Consider the following 20808-nt stretch of genomic DNA (forward strand, 5'->3'; position numbering starts at 1 on the left):
CGAGCCCCCTGAGGCTATAGTTGTAAATAGCCCAAAGTCATATAAGTATAAATATGACTTAGGGCAAACAGTTTTTGTGTTGCTTCTCATTTTTTTTGTTTTTCCACTTTAGAGGAGTGAAGAGAGAGCAGCCGTGAGAGAGAGAAAGAGAGAGAGCGCGAGAGAGAAAGAGGTAGACGCCTCTGTGTATTTCCGCCGCCTGTGGCGAGGACAGCGAGCTCAAGGTCGTCGCCTTGGAGCTCGTCATTGTATACTTCTCTGTATAGTGTTGTTTGGAGTCTTGTACTCCCGTGGTTTTTCCCCGTTTAGGGTTTTCCACGTTAATCCTTGTGTACTCGCGTTTCTTCGTTTTGTTTCTACGTGTGTTTCCTATTTTCTGCTCCATTGATCCGCGATTAATCGGTTGTGGCCGAGATAAGAAGGTGGATAGAAGGGCCTATTCCTTACAAACTGGTATCAGAGCGACTGTTGCAGAAAATGGAAGGCGGCGGCAGCGGGCAGCCGATGATGATGGTGCTGAATGCACAGAATTACGCCGACTGGAAGATCAAGATGGAGGATCTTCTGATTGTTCGGGACCTGTACGAACCGATTGACAGGTCGGAAATACCGAAGGGGGTACTTGAGTCAGAGTGGAAGCTCCTGAACCGGAAAGCCGTAGCGACGATCCGACAATATGTCGACGTAAGCGTCCTGCAACATGTGGCGAACGACACCAACGCATACGAGATGTGGAAGAAGTTGTCTGGCCTCTATGAGAGGAAGAATGCGTTGAACCGGACCTCCCTGATGAGGAAGATTGTGAATCTCAAGTATCGGGACGGCGAGAGTATGGTGGAACACGTAAGCACGTTCATGGGATTCGTGAACCAGCTTGCGGCGATCAAGTTCCCGTTGGAGGATGCAATGCAAGCCATCATCCTGATGTGTACATTGCCGGAAAGCTGGGAGAACTTGGTGGTGACTCTCAGCACCTCGTGCACCGAAGATAACTTGTCCTTACAAACTGTAAAGACAAGTATTCTGAATGAAGAAGCGCGTCGGAGAGATAAGGAACCGGCCTCCGACCCGAAGATGCTGTTTACCGAATCGGATCGGGGAAGACAATGGAACCGGAGTCCGCAAAGACGGGAGAAGTCGGGGACCCGGTCGCAGTCAAGAGGAAGGCCCACATGCTTCCACTGTGGGAAGCCGGGGCACTTCCGAAAGAATTGTCGGCATTACCGAAAAGACAACGGAGCCGACGACACCGACTCGAAGAAGTCACCGGAGAGAAACGGTGCATACCGGGGAGCCACGGACCGGAGAGGTTCGGATCGGCGAGGGCAAGACCGGAAAGGAACAACGGCACTCGCGGCAAGTGAGGAAGAAATCATGCTCATCACCGAAGAAGGTGAGCTAAACGTTGCCGGCGATGAGACGACCTGGGTGGTCGATTCCGGAGCATCGTTCCACCTGACCCCGGAGAGAAGATACTTCTCATCCTACACAGCCGGCGAGCATGGCTGTGTTCAGATGGGAAATGAAGGTACGTGCCGGATTGCCGGCATAGGAGACGTGTGGTTGACAACCCCGACCGGATGCAAAATGCTGCTGAAAGATGTCCGACACGTTCCGGAGGTCCGATTGAACCTGATTTCGGCCGGGAGGCTAGATGATGAAGGCTACACGGGTAGCATCCGGAACGGTGTCATGAAGTTCAGCAAGGGGAGCTTGATAGTGGTTCGGGCCCGGAAGGTCAACACACTGTACCTGATGAATGCCCGGTTATGTCCGGAAGAGCTGAACGTGGCAGCCGTCGCTGCCGGTGAGCTGTGGCACAAGCGACTGTGCCACATGAGTGAGAAGGGGATGAAGAGGCTTGCAGAAGACAACCTTATTCCAGTGAAGCATGTGCACCTGGAGAAGTGCACCGACTGCCTGGCCGGTAAGCAAAACCGAACCTCCTTCCACTCAAGGCCACCGACGAGACGTAGCGCACCATTGGAGTTGGTGCACACTGATGTGTGTCAGGTAGAAACGAAGTCACATGGCGGAGCCCAGTACTTCGTGACATTCATTGATGATCACAGCCGGAAGCTGTGGACGGCACCGTTGAAGACAAAGGACCAAGTGTTGTCCGTTTTCAAAGAACTCCACGCGAGAGTGGAAAGAGAATCCGGCAAGAAGCTGAAAGCGATACGAGCGGATAACGGAGGGGAATACCGGGGGCAGTTCCAGGAGTACTGTCGCTCGAAGGGAATCCGGCTCGAGTTTACTGTGCCGAAGACGCCGGAACTGAACGGGCTGGCCGAGAGGATGAACCGGACCATAATGGAGCGGGTCCGGAGTATGCTGGCGCATGCGAAATTACCCAAGGGGTTTTGGGCTGAGGCAATGTCGACGGCGACATATGTGATAAACAGATCACCCTCAGTTCCTTTGGACGGAGACACGCCGCAGAGAGTGTGGACCGGTAAGGAAGTGTCCTACCGGCATCTGAAGGTGTTCGGGTGTCTCGCATACGTGCATGTGGCAAAGGACCGGAGAGGAAAGCTAGATCCTAAGACCCGGCCATGCATATTCCTCGGTTACGGCGACGACGAGTTCGGCTACCGAGTATGGGACCCGGTCGACAAGAAGATATTCAGGAGTCGAGACATCATCTTCATGGAGGACAAGACACTCGCCGACTGGGAGTCGGAGAAGAAGATGAAGAGCTCCAAGTCGATCGGTGAGGATCAACTCTACGAGGAGCAGTCCCGACCGGCAAGGGACCGGTTAACACTCGAGGATCCGGCCGAAGACGGTGAAGAAACAGAACCGGCCGAAGAAGATGAAAATGATACCGGAACCGGCCCCGATCCCGAAATGGATTCGGATGAAGAAGAAGAATCGGAAGAACCGGTTACCGAAGCTCCCGAACGGAGATATCCTCTAAGAGAGAGGAGAGCCCCCCGGAGATTTCCGGAACCAGAGCACGTGCTGCTAACCGACGAAGGGGAGCCGGAGAGCTTTGAAGAAGCAAAGCATGACACCCAGAGCCGCAGGTGGTTGAGTGCCATGCAGGACGAGATGGATTCCCTGCATGAGAACCACACATATGAACTTGTGGAGTTGCCGAAAGGAAAGCGGGCACTTCGAAACAAGTGGGTGTTCAAGCTGAAACCGGGAGAGGCCGGAAACCCCACGAGATACAAAGCCAGGATCGTGGTGAAGGGGTTCCAGCAAAAGAAGGGCGTCGACTTCGACGAGATATTTGCCCCGGTAGTGAAGATGACCTCCATCCGGACGGTGCTGAGCATAGCGGCAAGCATGGACCTCGAGGTAGAACAGATGGACGTGAAGACAGCATTCCTTCACGGTGACCTCGAAGAAGAAATCTACATGCAGCAACCGGAAGGATTCGAGAAGAAAGGGAAGGAGCACCTGGTATGCCGGTTGAAGAAGAGCCTTTACGGACTGAAGCAGGCTCCCCGGCAATGGTACCGGAAGTTCGACTCCTTCATGACCGACGAAGGGTACCTCAAAACGCAGTCCGACCACTGCGTGTTTGTGAAGAAGTTTGAAGGAGGAGACTTCCTAATACTCCTCCTGTACGTGGACGACATGTTGATCGTCGGACGGGACCATGTCAAGATACGGATGCTGAAGAAGGCTCTTCACCGAACCTTCTCAATGAAGGACCTGGGTCCGGCGAGGCAAATACTAGGGATGCACATCATCCGGGACCGGAAGAAGAAGCAGTTGTGGCTGTCACAGGAGAAGTACGTGACAAAGGTGCTTCAACGGTTCAACATGTCGGAAGCAAGACCGGTCGGATCGACCCTCCCGGCAAACTGCAAGCTGACCAGCAAGCAAAGTCCCAAGACAAAGGCTGAAAAGGAGGATATGATGGAAGTGCCGTATGCCTCAGCCGTCGGGAGCTTGATGTACGCCATGGTGTGTACGAGACCGGACATAGGATATGCAGTCGGAGTGGTGAGCCGGTACATGAGCAATCCCGGCAAAGAGCATTGGAACGCGGCCAAGTGGATACTCTGATACCTGAAGGGCACGGCAAACGTGTGCCTCCGATTCGGCTCCGGTAAGCCCGAACTCGACGGCTTCACCGATTCGGATATGTCGGCTGATGCAGATACCAGCCGGTCCACATCAGGGTATGTGATGACGTATGCAGGGGGAGCTGTTTCGTGGCAGTCGAGGCTGCAGAAGACGGTTGCGTTGTCAACCACGGAGGCGGAGTACATGGCAGCTGTTGAAGCCGGCAAGGAAATAATATGGATGAAGGACTTCATTAGAGAGCTCGGTATCCGGCAAGAGGAGTACCGACTCTACTGCGACAGTCAGAGTGCCATCCACCTTGCGAAGAACGCAGCCTATCACTCCCGGACGAAGCACATCCAGCGAAGATATCACTGGATCCGGGAAAGGATAGAAGACAAGGAGTTCGTGCTGACGAAGATCCACACCGACGAGAACGGGTCGGATATGCTGACCAAGGTGCTCACACCCGACAAGCTGGAAGCATGCCGGAAGAGGATCGGATTGGAAAGACATCCCATGCCGAAGTGAAGGGGGAGTTTGTTGGGATTTCGGTCCCTTTCGGATGGGATGGTCGGATATCGGAGATGAATGCCGACAAGCCCGGTTTCGGTTTCGGATCCGGATGACGAAGACCCCGGCTTCGGTGCCGGATGACGAATGTACCCGGAGAGCGATCCGGATGCAGGGACATATCCGTGAATATGTTCGCTACGAGCCCCCTGAGGCTATAGTTGTAAATAGCCCAAAGTCATATAAGTATAAATATGACTTAGGGCAAACAGTTTTTGTGTTGCTTCTCATTTTTTTTGTTTTTCCACTTTAGAGGAGTGAAGAGAGAGCAGCCGTGAGAGAGAGAAAGAGAGAGAGCGCGAGAGAGAAAGAGGTAGACGCCTCTGTGTATTTCCGCCGCCTGTGGCGAGGACAGCGAGCTCAAGGTCGTCGCCTTGGAGCTCGTCATTGTATACTTCTCTGTATAGTGTTGTTTGGAGTCTTGTACTCCCGTGGTTTTTCCCCGTTTAGGGTTTTCCACGTTAATCCTTGTGTACTCGCGTTTCTTCGTTTTGTTTCTACGTGTGTTTCCTATTTTCTGCTCCATTGATCCGCGATTAATCGGTTGTGGCCGAGATAAGAAGGTGGATAGAAGGGCCTATTCCTTACATGAAGGTGTTCGGGTGTCTCGCCTATGTGCATGTAGCAAAGTACAAGAGAGTGAAACTAGAAGTGAAGTCCCACCCATGCATATTCGTTGGATATGGCGACGATGAGTTCGGCTACCGGGTGTGGGACTTGGTCGAGACAAGAAGGTCTTCCGGAGTTGAGACATAGTCTTCATGGAAGACAGGACAATGACTGGGAGTCGGAGAAGAATATAGTGAACTCCAAGTCGAGAGAAAGAGATGCAAGGATCCATCCGGCTAGAAGTCAGACACTCGAAGAACCGGGTGGATTCGGACAAGAGACCGAACCGATCGAAGAAGAAGAATCGGACATCGGAACCGGTCAAGACCCCGAATCAGATTCAGATGGGGAACAATTGGAGGAACCGGTGTTTGAAAATCAAGGACATAGATATCCCCCCCTGGGAGATTTCCGGATACAAAGCATGTGTTGCTGACTGACGAGGAGGAGCCGGAAAGATTCAAAGAAACAAAGAATGACACCCACGGCCGCAAGTGGTTAAGTGCCATGCAGGACGAGATGGATTCCCTGCATGAGAACCACACGTATGAACAGACGGAGTTGCCAAAAGGAAATAGAGCGCTCCGGAACAAGTGGGTGTACAAGCTGAAATTGGGAGACATCGGAAATCCACCAAGGTACAAAGCCCGGATCATGGTGAAGGGGTTTCAACAGAAGAAAGGAGTGGATTTCGATGAGATCTTTGCCCCGGTGGTCAAGATGACGTCCATCCGAACTGTGCTGAGCATAGTGGCAAGCATGGACCTCGAGGTAGAGCAACTAGACGTCAAGACGGCATTCCTACATGGCAGCCTCGAAGAAGAGATCTACATGCAATAGCCGGAAGGATTCATCAAGAAAGGGAAGGAGCACTTGGTATGCCAGTTGAAGAAGAGCTTATACGGACTGAAGCAAGCTCCCTGACAATGGTACCGGAAGTTCAACTCCTTCATGACCTATCACAGATATCACAAGACGTAGGCCGACCACTGCGTATTCATGAAGAAGTTTGATAGAGGAGACTTCCTGATACTCCTGTTATATGTGAATGACATGCTTATCGTTAGTCTGGACCAAACCAAAATCGGGAATCTGAAGAAGGCCTTGAACCCGACCTTCTCAATGAAAGATTTGGGTCCGGGCGACAAATATTGGGGATGCACATAGTCCGGGACTGGATGAAGAAGCTATTGTGGTTGTCACAGGAGAAGTACATGACAAAGGTGCTTCAACGGTTCAACACGTCGGATGCCAAGCCGGTCAGGTCGACACTCTCGGTAAATTGCAAGCTATCTGGAAAGCAAAGTCGAAAGACAAAGGCGGAGAAGTTAGAAATGATGAAGATACCATACACCTGATGTACGCAATGGTTTAAGAGAAATCCGAGAAGAGAACACTGGATTGCGGTAAAGTGGATACTCCGATACCTGAAAGGCACCTCGAGCATGTGCCTCCGATTCGGCTCAGGTAAACCTTTACTAGAAGGCTTTACAGATTGGGATATGTCGGCTGATGCGGATACTAGTTGGTCAACTTGCAGATATGTTATGACATATGTAGGGGGTGTCATATTGTTGTAGTCGAGGCTGTAGAAGTCCGTTGCACTATCAACAACGGAAGCAGAGTACATGGTGGCCATGGAAGCTGGTAAAGAGGTAATCTAGATGAAGGACTTGATCGGAGAGTTAGGGATCCGACAGAAATAATTCAGGCTCTATTGTGACAGTCAAAGTGTGTAAAAGAACAGCATGCGGAAGCAATAGAAAACCGAACATAGAAACGCAGGTTTATTGGAGAGCTTAGAATATACATAGTACGCGGGAGAGAGAGAGAGAGAGAGAGAACACACAGAAACTCTATTAAAAAATAATACTCAATCTGTACATTGTATGTGTTCAGGGAACACTTTTATACAAGTCCATACGGACTAACAGAAGTATGGTGTACTTCAATGCTCACATGAGCGTCTAACACTAACTACAAGACATTAACTACCTAGTAGTGTAGGCTGCTACTAGGCTTCCGGTTACTGATGGATCCGGCTAATCGGCTCCCCAGCTCACCGGCGTACTTGCTCACCGGCTCACCAGTCTGGTTCATCCTTCCGGATGCCGATCCGGCTCAGGCTTATTCAGCCGATCCAGATCCGATTGAGCTTGCCGCTCAACACTCCCCCTCAAGCTCAACTTGAGGTTGGATTGTAGTGTCAGTCTCCATGGCAGCCGGTCCTTCCATCCGCCTCCATCTAGTGTCACTCCGCCTCGGTTCCGTTTTCCGCGACCCTTCTGTTTCTGTGCACCTCGACCTCCTCGGTCGGCTTGTCTGTTCAATAGGCCCAATTCAGCTCCCTCATTGTTGTGACTTCGGTGCTAGTTGATTTGCCGATTCCTTCATGTTGGCGTCGACTTTCGCTGCCTTCTCGTCATCTTGGCCTTGAATTGATCCAGTTCTTCTGAATCCTTCTGTTGAACCGAATCGGTTGTCTCTGATTCGTTCCAGCTCTTGTCCGAATCGGTCGCTCCCGATTCATTTTCCGGTTCCAGGCCCTTCACCACATCAGACCATGTCCGGGTCTTGGCCTTCTTCTTCCGGTCGGCTCTGTCCTTCTTGACTCTACCGTCGCTGCCACTTGTTCCGACTTGTTCGGATGTGTCAACTTCCTTTGTCGACTCGGCTCCTTTCTTCTTCTTGTCTGTCCCCTTTTTGGTTCTTCCCTTATCGACGCAACCGACAATTTCTTTGCATTTGCCCGTTCCGGTGTCTTTGCCAGTTCTCCCCCTCAAGTGTGGCACGTCGAGATGTTGAACACCAAGCATTTCGGTGAAGTGTTGCAACTTGTCCGATCCAAGCGGTTTGGTGAAGATGTCGGCAACTTTCCGATCTGTATGAACATACCGAAGTTCGACTTCACCGCTCAGGACACGCTCACGCACGAAGTGGTAGTGCACTTCTATGTGCTTTGTGCGAGCATGGAATACGAGGTTCTTGGCGAGCTGCATGCTTCTTATGTTGTCGCAGTAGAGCAGGATCGGGGTCGGCACCTCGATCCGTAGGTCTTGCAGCAGTCGCCGAAGCCAAATGGCTTCACAGGTGGCAACGGTAGCGCCCCGGTATTTAGCCTCAGTGCTCAAAAGGGCCACTTGTTACCCGTAAGAATATACGGGGAGGCATAAGGGTATGTGTAATGATATGGTTGATGTGTATGTATAATGTGAATGAGTGTGTGAGGATGAGTATGTGTATAAACACACGCACATTTGTGTGCATGTGTACAAAGGTGAGAAAGTGGGTAAGTAATGTAACTCGCTACTTGTCTCATTCTTTATTTGTAACTGTTACCTCTTGTACTATATAAAACCCACCCACGGGGCATTATGGAATACAACTTTTTCCCTCTCATTTGGTGTCATTTCTTATTTTCACTCTCTCCTCTCTCTCTATCGTAACCCCATCGGGAGGGGGATGAAGCCATTCTAGGTTTCACCCCCCACCCTAACAACACTTTTGGCACGCCCGAACGGCCGACCTCCCTTGAGAAGAGGTCACTCTTTCCCTCCCTCACTCTCCCTCTCCATCACTGATCTTTATCTCTCCCTCTCTGTACGTGTCTGTTAATGTTTGTCTAGAGAGTATTGTGTTGTGCATGGACTCTTTGTGTGGTAGCCAGCCTATGATGGAGAAATCAACATTATTCCCTTGACATGAAGTCTCTCTTTATGCCCCTTTGTGTGACGTGATTGTATGTCTCGATTTTAGTGTGGTTTTGAGAATATGTTGTGGATGCTTTTCTCGTTTCTATGGAGAGAAAGAGAGAAAAGATGAGTTCCTTTGATCTTGTGGATGCTTTTCTCGTTTCTCCGGAGAGAAAGAGAAAAAATGAGTTTCTCTGATCGTAAATATATCTATCTATACCCCTCCATGATGATGATATGATCTGAGAAATGGGTGTCACTTGAGGGCTCTCCTCATCGCAGACAAAAGGAGAAGGAACCAGGTAGCGGTGGAAGGTCTTAAGCTCTCAGATGGACGACAATGGTGAGTGGGAGAGAACATCTCTGCCCATGTCTTCTTCTCCTTCACACGAGGAAAAGCCAACTTCAAGGTGTATGTATGGTAAACGAGAAATAGAAAGAGAGGGAGAAAGGGAGAGAGAGAAAGAGAGGGAGAAAGAATGTTTTATGATAATGTGTGTTTGTCTCTCTCTCTACAACCAACCAACCGACCACAGAGAGAGAATGTGGTGGTTATAGGTGCACCCTATTTTTGGGGTGCACCTTTTCATATCATAAGGTTACGTTTTGTATTTACTTTCTTATTTACTTATTTACACTAATTAGTTTATTACAACACCCCCCCATAAACTAATTAGTTGTGAACCGTTGTAATCCTAAATTTTCACAACAAGTTTCAAATTTGTCCGGAGGGAGAGCCTTTGTTAGAAAATCAGCCCACATATGATTTGTTGATGTAAACTCTAATGTAAGCTTGTTTTCTTCGGCTAACTCTCGTATAAAGTGATATTTTAAATCCACATGTTTTGTTTTCTCTGAGTGCTTTGGATTCTTCGTTAAGTAGATGCATGATATATTGTCGCAGAAGATTTTCAATTGGAGTGGTCCACATAGTTGGAGTTCTTTTATCACTGTTTGCAACCATAATCCTTCTTTAGCAGCCAATGCCACTGCTACGAACTCAGCTTCAGCAGATGAGAGTGTCACAGATTCTTGTTTTTTCGATTGCCACGTCACTGCTGCTCCTGCCATTATAAAAGAAAAACCAGCAGTAGATCTACGAGAATCAATGTCCCCCCCCCAATCCGAATCAGACCAACCAACAAGTGATTTGATTGGTCTTTCGGATTGGGATCGTTTATATGTTAATCCATAGTTAGATGTGTGTTTTAAATATCGCATAACTCATTGAAGTGATTTCCAATGCATAAGACCAGGGTTATGCATAAAGCGTGAAAGATAGTTAATTGCAAAACAAAGGTCAGGACGAGTCCCTGTGACTAAATATCGAAGTTTTCCTATTAATTGTTTAAAAGGAAATTGTTGCATAAAATTAATATCTCTTTTTGTGGTTGGACTATCAGATATGCTTAAGTTACATGTTAATGATAAGGGAGTAGTGCAAGGTTTAATGTTTAGCATTCCGAAGGATTTCAAAATTTCATTAATGAATTTATTTTGATGAATGATCAAGGTGCCCATACTACGATTACGCGTAACTTGCATGCCTAGGAAATAAGATAGGGGACCTAAATCTGTTATTGAAAATGCTTTGGAAAGCTCTAGCTTTGCTTGAGTAATTTCAGATGGTGTTCCGACTATAGGAATGTCATCAACATATAATGCTACCACTAACAACCGATTAGATGAATGATTATGTCTAATGTATATATTTGGTTCTGATAACAATCTAGAATAGCCATGTGAGAGCATAAAATTGTTAAATTTTTGAAACCATAACCTAGGAGATTGTTTGAGTCCATAAAGTGATCGATGTAATCGACACACATAGTTTGGTTGAGATTGTGACTCAAACCCAGGAGGTTGGGACATGTAGATTTCCTCAGGTAAATCACCATGTAGAAATGCCGTTTGTACATCCAAATGATGTACTTTGAGATCAAGAATGGTGGCTAGAGCCATTAGGAGCCGAAAAGATGCCATACGGAGGACGGGTGAAAAAGTCTCAGAATAGTCAAGTCCTTCAACTTGAGAAAAACCACGAGCTACAAGTCGAGCTTTGTAACGTGCAACAGTACCATCAGGGTTTAGTTTTTTCTTCAACACCCATTTGCATGAAATAGGTGAGCGTCCCATTGGGAGTGGTACTAGAGTCCATGTTTTATTGGCCTCAAGAGATTCAAGTTCTTTTGCCATGGCGGCTTGCCATTCTACACGATCTGGACTTTGCAATGCCTCATTGATAGTTAAGGGATCATCAGAGACGTCTGATGTGGTTGTCGGGGAACCAAGAGCCGAAAAAGCAAACTCAGGTTCAAATCGATGGTCCGCAACAAGGGCATCAATTTTTTGTGTGTGATCATAAAGATCTTGAATAGTACGAACTTTCTTTGGAGTCGATGTAGGGCTAAGTGAACTAGGTGATTTCGCATTGTCACAACAATTTTTATCTTCTACATGTTGACTATTAGTGGGATATGAGGTATTTCTACATCCTATTTTAATTACTTTTGCATCATTGTGACCATTGGTTTTCCCCTTATCATTAAGGCGTGAGGATCTTCGTAGTGGGATCAAGAGATTTTGAATAGGATGGGAACCTGAATAATCAATGTGAGTTAATTGTGTTCTATCTAAAGGCTTTTCCTTATGAGTGCTAAATTGTTTATTAAGCCTTTGTTTAGTTTGCGTAGAGTTAGTATTTAAAATTGGAGTATGTACATCAGTTTGTTGTGATTGTTTGGTTATTAGGGGCATTAAGTTGGAGTCATTGGTTGAAACTGGGACTTCTGGGCGAACCTCTAGAGATGAATGCATTAGTGGAGGAGGGTTAATTGGCATATGGTCAAGTGTGACTTGTTGAATTTCCGAGGACATTTGTGGAGCCCGCCAAGAATTAGTAGGTGATGATATTATTTCTTTATTAGATTCAATGTTAGACATGGTAGTCTCATCTTGTATCTTTTCATGGCCATGATGTGGGTGAGGATTAGATATTAGCTTATCTTCATCAAATATCACTCGTCGACTAAATATAAATCTTTTGGATTTTGGGTCATATAATCGATAACCCTTATAGCCATGAGGTTCGCCATACCCAACAAATATTGTGCGAACTGCGTGATTATCTAATTTTGATCGAGTTTCTAAGGGTACGAGTGCATATGATGGACATCCAAAGATTCTTAGATTTTCATAATTTGGATTTTTTCCAAACCACAAGGAAAATGGAGTTGTCCTAATTGATCAACTATATGTTCTATTGAATATATAACAAGCGGTTGAAACGGCCTCTTCCCAATATGTTCGGGGAAGGTTTGCAATGGCAAGCATGCTACGAGTGGCGTCCATATACAACCGGTTTCGCCGTTCAGCCCTTGAATTGTGTTGGGGTGTATATGGGATGGTAAACCGTTGTTGAATCCCATGGTTTTGGCAATAAGTTTGGAAGTTTTGGGACTTGAATTCTCCACCACTGTCTGATTGTAGTACTTTAAGGGGTAAATCTTGTTGATTTGTTACAAGTTTGTGGTAGGCTTTAAATTTCTCAAGGACTTGATCACTACATTTTGTCTTGAGAAACGTGACCATCGTGAACCGAGTAAAGTCATCGATAAATGTTAGGAAATATACATTTCCAGATAGGGATGGGGTAGACAAAGGACCACATATATCCGTATGTACTAGTTGGAGGGGTTTGGTGGTCGTTGTAGGATGGGATGGAAATGGCGAGTTAGAAAGTTTTCCAAATATACACCCTTCGCAAAGGGATAATTTCGATTTACGAGGAAGAGTAAAGCCAATTGCTATATGTTGTCGGGCCATGTGAACCATTGTTTGATGGTTTAAGTGACCTAATCGATAGTGCCATAATAAGGTCATATAGTTTGATGTGTTTGAATCATCTATGTGGTGTGCTTCTTCAGCAGGTACCACAGAGCGGCCTAGAAGGTAAAGACATCCTTGTCTTGGACAATTGACGACATAGCCTCGTCCAGAGGGTGTCTTATGACGAATGATACAATATTTGTGATAAAACTCGACGGATGTATTATCATTCGTGAGTTTATTGACAGATATCAAGTTTTTGGCTATGTTAGGTATATAGTAAACTTCATTGATTTCAATGAAGTTCCCATCAGAAAGTTCAAGATGAGCAGTCCCATGTCCAAGGGCATATTCAACCCCATTGTTCCCAAATCTAACCGGGAAAGGATGTTCTAAGGCCTTATAGTCTTTGAGCCATTCAACTCTTGAGGTGAGATGACATGTGGCACCTGTATCAAGAATCCACGTTGAAGTGGGAGAATTGTTAAATGAAGTGAGGGCCATGAAGGCAATGAAAGAATCTTCATTATCTTCATCGGAATTTTGGTCATTATCACATATGTGATTATTTGGATCGTAGTCATCATGAGATGCATTATAAGATTGGTCTTCTTTATATGTTCTTTTCCCGTTGTTAGAATTCCTATAACAATCTTTCGTTTCATGTCCGCTCCTTTGACAATTTTTACAAAAGGATCTAAGGAACCTAGATTTGTTATGATTCCTTGAATCGTTAAATTTAGAGGTTCGTGAATAAAATTTGGAGTTATTAGGTTGGTATGTTGATTTAGGTTTATTGTAAGGTTTTTTATTGTAATTTGGATGTTTGATATAAAGTGCGGTGTGAGATGAGGAGGGTTGATTTATTGCCCTACGAAGTATGTTTTCTTGTGAGATTGATGCAACTAATGTTGGGACACTAATGTTGGCGGATGTGGATTTTGTACTTATAAATGGTTGCCATGATGGGGGTAGGGCGGCTAACAAGAGGGCAGATTGAACGGAACTTGGCAAACTAAGTCCTGAAAGGATTACATCATCAAGTCGAAGTCTCCAATTTTTAACGAATGTATCAACATCATCATTTTCATTCATATTCATATTTATTAATGTTTTTAAATTTGCAACTTGGGACGTAACGTCCGTATGGAGGTAATCAGCCTCTAATCTATCCCATATTTGTTTGGAGGTAGTCAAGGTTCTCACACTTTGCTTAAGTGTGTCCTCCATATGAAGGAGAAGTTCTAAGCGAGCGTTTAAATCACGCCGCTTCCATGTTTGCACACCAAGTGCATTTGTGGGGTCGGGGCACACGTCGGTTCCATCGACGATTTTTAACAAGTCATGTTGTTCTAATATAATTTCCATGGTCATACGCCATGGTTGATAATTTTTATCATTCAATTTTTCAATATGATAAGTGCGAGACGATACCTGGGCGGCATTTGCCGCCACATTTGCTATCACTCCACCGTTTGACATGGTCGAAAGTCGTTTCTTTAATTCGCACGTTCGTTATTAACACCGCGACACAAATCTTGGTGGGGTTGGACTCCTTCACCGCTCTGATACCATATGGTAAACGAGAAATAGAAAGAGAGGGAGAAAGGGAGAGAGAGAAAGAGAGGGAGAAAGAATGTTTTATGATAATGTGTGTTTGTCTCTCTCTCTACAACCAACCAACAGACCACAGAGAGAGAATGTGGTGGTTATAGGTGCACCCTATTTTTGGGGTGCACCTTTTCATATCATAAGGTTACGTTTTGTATTTACTTTCTTATTTACTTATTTACACTAATTAGTTTATTACAACAGTATGCGATCAAGAGAGTGAAAAACCACCAATTTGGGTGGTATTAGATGAGGTGCAAGATCCCCAAAATGTCTGTGTTGTTCTTCGCTCAACGTACTTCTTGGAAGCAAAAGGGGTTATAGTATGCACTAAGAATTCAACACCATTGCAGTTGTTAGTAAGGCTAGTCCAGGAGCTTTGGAATTTATGGAGCTTTGATCTTGCAAGATATTCTTGATGGGTGGAGAGTTGTGGGTGCCACTGTAGTTGGTCCTAATGTCATTCGAGTCAGAGATCTTCCACGAGGTGTGCCCACCATATTAATGCTTGGTGGTGAGGAAAAAGGACTCCGAACTAATGTGAAGATGGCATGTAATCATTTCGTTTGTATTCTTGGATTGCACATTGAAAGTAATACAAAACAAGTTTTGGGGGAAGTTAGTGAGAACACACAAGATAATGGCATCAGTGGCGGTGATGATGATCAGAAGAAGAGAAACTACCTACAGACGCCTTGCTTCTTCTTGGTGTCCCCGGATGCATTGAGGTATGCGACAGGATCGGGAGAATAGCTCTCGAAGCCGACCGGATGACGGCGACAGCGATGGTGACAGTGATAGCCGAACAGATGGTCCGACCGGCGGACATAGACAGCCACAAATAGATGGCTGACAGGCGGACACGGCAAACATTCGACAACCGGTGGAAAGATGACCACGGCCAGCCGGCGGAAATAGCCGGACAGACAAACCGGCAAACGGCAAATGGCGACTATCGAGATACAACCGACGAATGAAAAAGGCCTACACATGGCCAGACAGCAACCGTAGATGGCCCCGGATAGAGCCGGACGGGTCAAGAGCAACGGCCGACAGACAAAGCACTGAATAGACGGCGACAGTCGACCGAATACGCGGTCCGGCAGCCGGCAAACCGACAGCCGGTCGAGACAGATGACAAACAAAAGTGCTCCACTCAACATATGAAGTAAAGAACAAGAGAATCAAGAAAGAAGAAAAGGACAACGATAGATAAGAAGAAGAAGGAGAAGCCTTAGAAGCAACTAGACAGAAAAGAATAGAAGGAAGCAACAACAGAAAAGAGAAAGAAGGGAAGAAGACAAAGACAGAGAAGAAAACAAAAAGGAAAAAGTGAAAGGAAGAAAAAAACAAATATGTAAAAGAAAAGATTGAGGGCTAGATAAAAATTACGATAATGCAAGGGCACGCAACCGAATTTTAAGAACCGGAGGGCAATGGAGGAGAATTTCACAAGCTCAAGGGTGGTATCCATTAAAATTTCAAAATTTTGAGGGTAAAAACGAAAATTTTAAAAATTAAGGGATACAAATCATGAAATTACAAAAACACAACTCACATTATGAAAGAAAGAATACATAAATACACAACACGATTTCACGACCCATGCCGCAGTAAACTAGCCGATTGGTGTATGATCCAATCGTGCATTGTGTTGACCGAACGAGAAGGTTCGAGTCAAGCAAAGCTCTGATCAAAGATATTGATTGTAGAGCAGTGATCCGGTCCAGGGATTTTCCGACCATTGAGACGACCGATGGAGTTCCGGTCGATAAGAAAGACTACATAAACACACAACATGATTTCACGACCCATGCCGCAGTAAACTAGCCGATTGGTGTATGATCCAATCGTGCATTGTGTTGACCGAACGAGAAGGTTCGAGTCAAGCAAAGCTCTGATCAAAGATATTGATTGTAGAGCAGTGATCTGATCCAGGGATTTTCTGACCGTTGAGACGACCGATGGAGTTCCGGTCGATAAGAGTTGCCATGGTGAGTGGGTTCACCGTGCAATGCACTGTCCCACAGGCGTGCCATGTGTTACCCGTAAGAATATACGGGGAGGCATAAGGGTATGTTTAATGATGTGCTTGATGTGTATGTATAATGTGAATGAGTGTGTGAGGATGAGTATGTGTATGTGTATGTGTATGAGCCATTCTAGGTTTCACCCCCCACCCTAACAACACTGTTGGTTGCTTTTTGCGGCTCCACGCAACAGCCGCGCTACCAAGGGAAAACATATAGCCGGAAATGGATCGGCGATCAAATGCATCGCCGGCCTAGTCGACATCGGTGTAGTCGACTAGCTCTTCGGTTATACCATGCCGATATAACAGGCCCCGTTCCTTCGTGCCGCTCACATATCGCAAAATTCAATGTGCGCATAGAAGGTGCTCCGTGGTAGGCTTCTGCATATATTGGCTAATCATGCCGACCGGATAATTGATGTCAGGTCAGGTGATTGTCAAATATATAAGGCTTCCGACGATTTTTCAGAACCATTTCTCATCGCAGGCCGGTCTGGAGTCGGGACAGAGCTTCTGGTTCCAGTCCTGGGGTGTAGAGATAGGTTGGCATTCCGTCATGCCGAATTTGTACAGCATATGCAACACATAGTGTCTCTGTGAGAGCAATATGCGGTCGGGGGTTCGGATCACCTCGATCCCAAGGAAATGTGAAGGTCCCCTAGGTCCTTCATCAAATGCATCTGGCAACTGGGACTTGACTTGGCTGATTTCATTGAGTTCGGGTTCGGTGATGACTAGATCATCAACATACAACAAGATGCAAACTGGACCGTCCGAACCTTGCCTGATGAACAACGAAGAGTCAGACTTGGAGGCCGCAAACCCCATCTTATGCAACTGGTGCTTGATCTTCGCATTCCAAGCTCAAGGGGCTTGCTTCAAGCCATAAAGTGACTTCTTTAGCCGGCATACCGCCGACTTGTTCATCTCCGACTGGAAACCGGGGGGTTGGGTCATAAAGACCTCCTCGAAGAAATGCATTCTTCACGTCCATCTGGTGAAAATGACACCCCCTTGCCACAGCAACCGCCAACACCACATGAACCATCGTCATATTCGCTACTGGAGCGAGGGTCTTGTCGTAGTCGATTCCATGGGTCTGCGCGTATCCCTTCGCCACTAACCGGGCCTTGTACCGGTTAACGGAACCATCGGCATTGTACTTTACCTTGTACACCCACTTACATCCGATCAGTTTACAGTGTCGGGGAGGGTCAACTAGGTCCCATGTGTCGTTGGCATCAAGTGCCCGCATTTCTTCCTTCATAGCGGCACGCCAATGTGCGTCCTTTGCCGCTTTTGAGTAGCTCTCTGGCTCACCCACTTCCACCACCTTGGTCATGTACGCATAGTGATGCGCCATGTACTCATTATACTTGTATCGCTTCACGGGGTTCTTCTGGCGGGACGACCGACGTAATCTACTGTTACCCGGTTTGAGGTCCTTCTTGGCCGGTTCGGACTTTGTTCCCGAAGATCCGCCTTCTTCCATACCGGAGTCGAATTTGCTCCGATCCGACTCAATGTTGCCGGTTTCATATTCCGGCATCTTCTTCTTCCCCTTCTGTTTGTGTGTGAACTGTCTCCTCGGTGTCGTGTGAATCTTCTCACACTATGTAAAAATAATAATAATAAAATAAGTACTTTATATTAGCTTAATGGCATGTTATAGAAAGATGGATATTTGAGAGGATAGGGAAAATAGAACTATGATTTATCCCCCATAGATAGAAAACTTAAGGCCCTGGCTATATAAGCACTTTGAGACCCCTCATTTTCATTTGTGCTAAGAGCACTTTGGCCACTTTGTCTTGATGGATGATGGTGGCCATGTTCCCAAAAACCGTAACCGAAAACCATCGATAAGCAGAACCGGAACCGGCCGATAAGCAAAACCAGAAACTGGTCGGTAAACAAAACCGAAACCGGCTGGTTTAAGCAAAACCTGAAATTGGTCAATAAGCAAAACCGAAACCGGCTGGTAAGCAAACCGGAACTGGCAGCGGAGCCGGTGAGGCGGCAACAATCGGTGACCGGACGAGGCTGGACGCAAACCAAACAGATAACAGGATCATTTGGCTAATTAAAGTGAAGTGAAGAAAACTAAAGTAAAGGTCATGTGGACGGTCACATGCAACTAAAAATAGATGCAACTAAAAGTAGAGGCCGTGCAACAAAAAGTGGAAAGGCTATGATCAACGGAGAACTCCATCTATATATATATATATATATATATTCCTACAGGGATACTCTCTCCATTAATTTTCTTTTCCTTCTTAGCTCCTCTATCTTATCGAAGCCATATCTCTCAAGTAAACCATAATTTCCTTACGAAAGCCATATCTTACTCATAACCCTAAATTTTCCATATGGAAGATATTCAACTCATAAAACTATTATCTCTTATCAAAGCCAAAAACCCTAATTCTCTATAGAATCCATATCTTAATTTCCTCTTATCTATTATTCCAGTAATCTCCATTAGCTAAACTTTTTGTAATCTCAATCTTGAGATTGATTGTAATCTTTCTTTCCCTTTATTAATGAAATTTGTGAATCTTTCTCATTTTGTATTAATTGTTTAATATAATCATACGAATCTGATATCTTCCGGTCGGAGGCCCCAGGGTCCTGCCTCAAGTTCCCGTATCCTCGTCGTATTTTCGCAACATCTTTGGTGAACCCGATGTGAAACGAGGCAGTAGGAGGATATCAAGTGCGATGATTGCTTCGACAAGCGGAACTCAAGGAGAAGAATTGATGAAAGGCATCATGTCCGTCATGGAAATCATGCTCAAGGCGAGAGGTCAAGAGGCTTTTATCAACAAAGTTAGATACAAAGACCCGAAGAGATGTAGCCTATACAAGTTCAACCTGTGGGTGTCCTCGACAAAGACCCACCATAGTGCCATACATGCTTTCGTTGAGTTTGAGTGTCGCTTTGCACAACTCTCAGAACTGGATCAAAGATTGGTAGGGGACGATAAGGTCCTAATGTTCGTGAGATCGATAGACCGGAAGGAAAGGAATGCTATTGGAATCCGACTTGAGGATGATGATGGTGTTAGGATCTCGGTCCCTCCAAATGGGATACGAAGACCTGGCAAAGGAAGACTTGGTGAGAACCGGATGATGCAGACCCGGTGAGAACCGGATGACGAGTACCCGGCAAGGAAGACCCAGTGAGAACCGGATGATGCAAACCCGGTGAGAACCGGATGACGAGTACCCGGCAAGGAAGACCCGGTGAGAACCGGATGATGCAGACCCGGTGAGAACCGGATGACGAGTACCTGGCAAGGAAGACCCGGTGAGAACCGGATGATGCAGACCTGGTGAGAACCTCTCACTGGATGAAGGGACATATATGTAGATATGTTTCTGAGAGCCCATTGGGGCTATATCTGTAAATTGTCCTAATGTCATATTAGTATAAATGTGACCTAGGGCAAATAGTGTGTAAAAAGATTGTTGTTGTTATTATCTTTGTATAGCGTAATTGGTGTAACAACTGTACAGAGAGAGAGAGAGAGAGAGAGAGAGAGAGAGAGCGATACAGAGCATGTCTCTGTTGTAACCGCCGCCAGGTGAAGATTGTGAGCAAGAGGTCGTTGCCTCTGTGTTCCCTGTTGTACTCCTTGACATAGTGATATTTTGGAGTTTGTGGACTCCTGTGGTTTTCTCTCTCAGGGTTTTCCACGTTAACATCCTGTGTATTCTCTTTTCTGTTTGTGTACTTACCTCCATTCCCATTTCTTCTGTGTTTGATTGTCATCAAGTGATCTACACTTCGGTTGTGGCCGGAGATTATTCCGCATATTTCTCGTTAAACTGGTATAAGAGCGAAATGACATAGAAAAATGGACGATTCGTTGGGAGGCATGTTCAAGTTCACCGACTCCAACTATTCAGTATGGAAGTCAAAGATGAGGGACATGCTCGTGGTTAAAGATCTTTGGTTGCTGGTTTAGTTCGGGGACAAGAGACCGGACAAAATCGATGCCACGATATGGGAGGTGATGCACATGAAGACAACGGCGTACATACGGTGCTTCATCGACATGAGTCTATACAACAACTTCAATGAAGAGAGCAAGGCTCATGAGCTCTGGGAGAAGATCGGCATTATGTTTCAGAACAAAAATGCTATAAATCAGGTTTCGGTATTTCGGATGCTAGTAAGAGTCTGGTACCAAGATGGCTCCAACATGGCGGAGCACATGAATGCCTTCCAGGGGCTGATCCACCAGGCAACATCATTGGAAGTACCTCTCGCCGATGAGGTACTAGCACTACTCCTGCTCGGTTCCCTCCCAGATAGCTGGGAGATGTTGATTGTCACTTTGGGCAACGCCGGGCCGGAAGGGAAACGGTTATCCCTAGCAAGAGTGAAGTCGAGCTTGCTAGATGAGGAGGCGCGTCGGAAAGACAAGGATACGA

The sequence above is a fragment of the Azolla caroliniana genome, unplaced genomic scaffold, assembly GCF_043228905.1.
Source record: "Azolla caroliniana isolate FFs.n. ecotype wild unplaced genomic scaffold, voAzoCaro1.0.p SCAF_12, whole genome shotgun sequence".
Classification (NCBI taxonomy): Eukaryota; Viridiplantae; Streptophyta; class Polypodiopsida; order Salviniales; family Salviniaceae; genus Azolla; species Azolla caroliniana.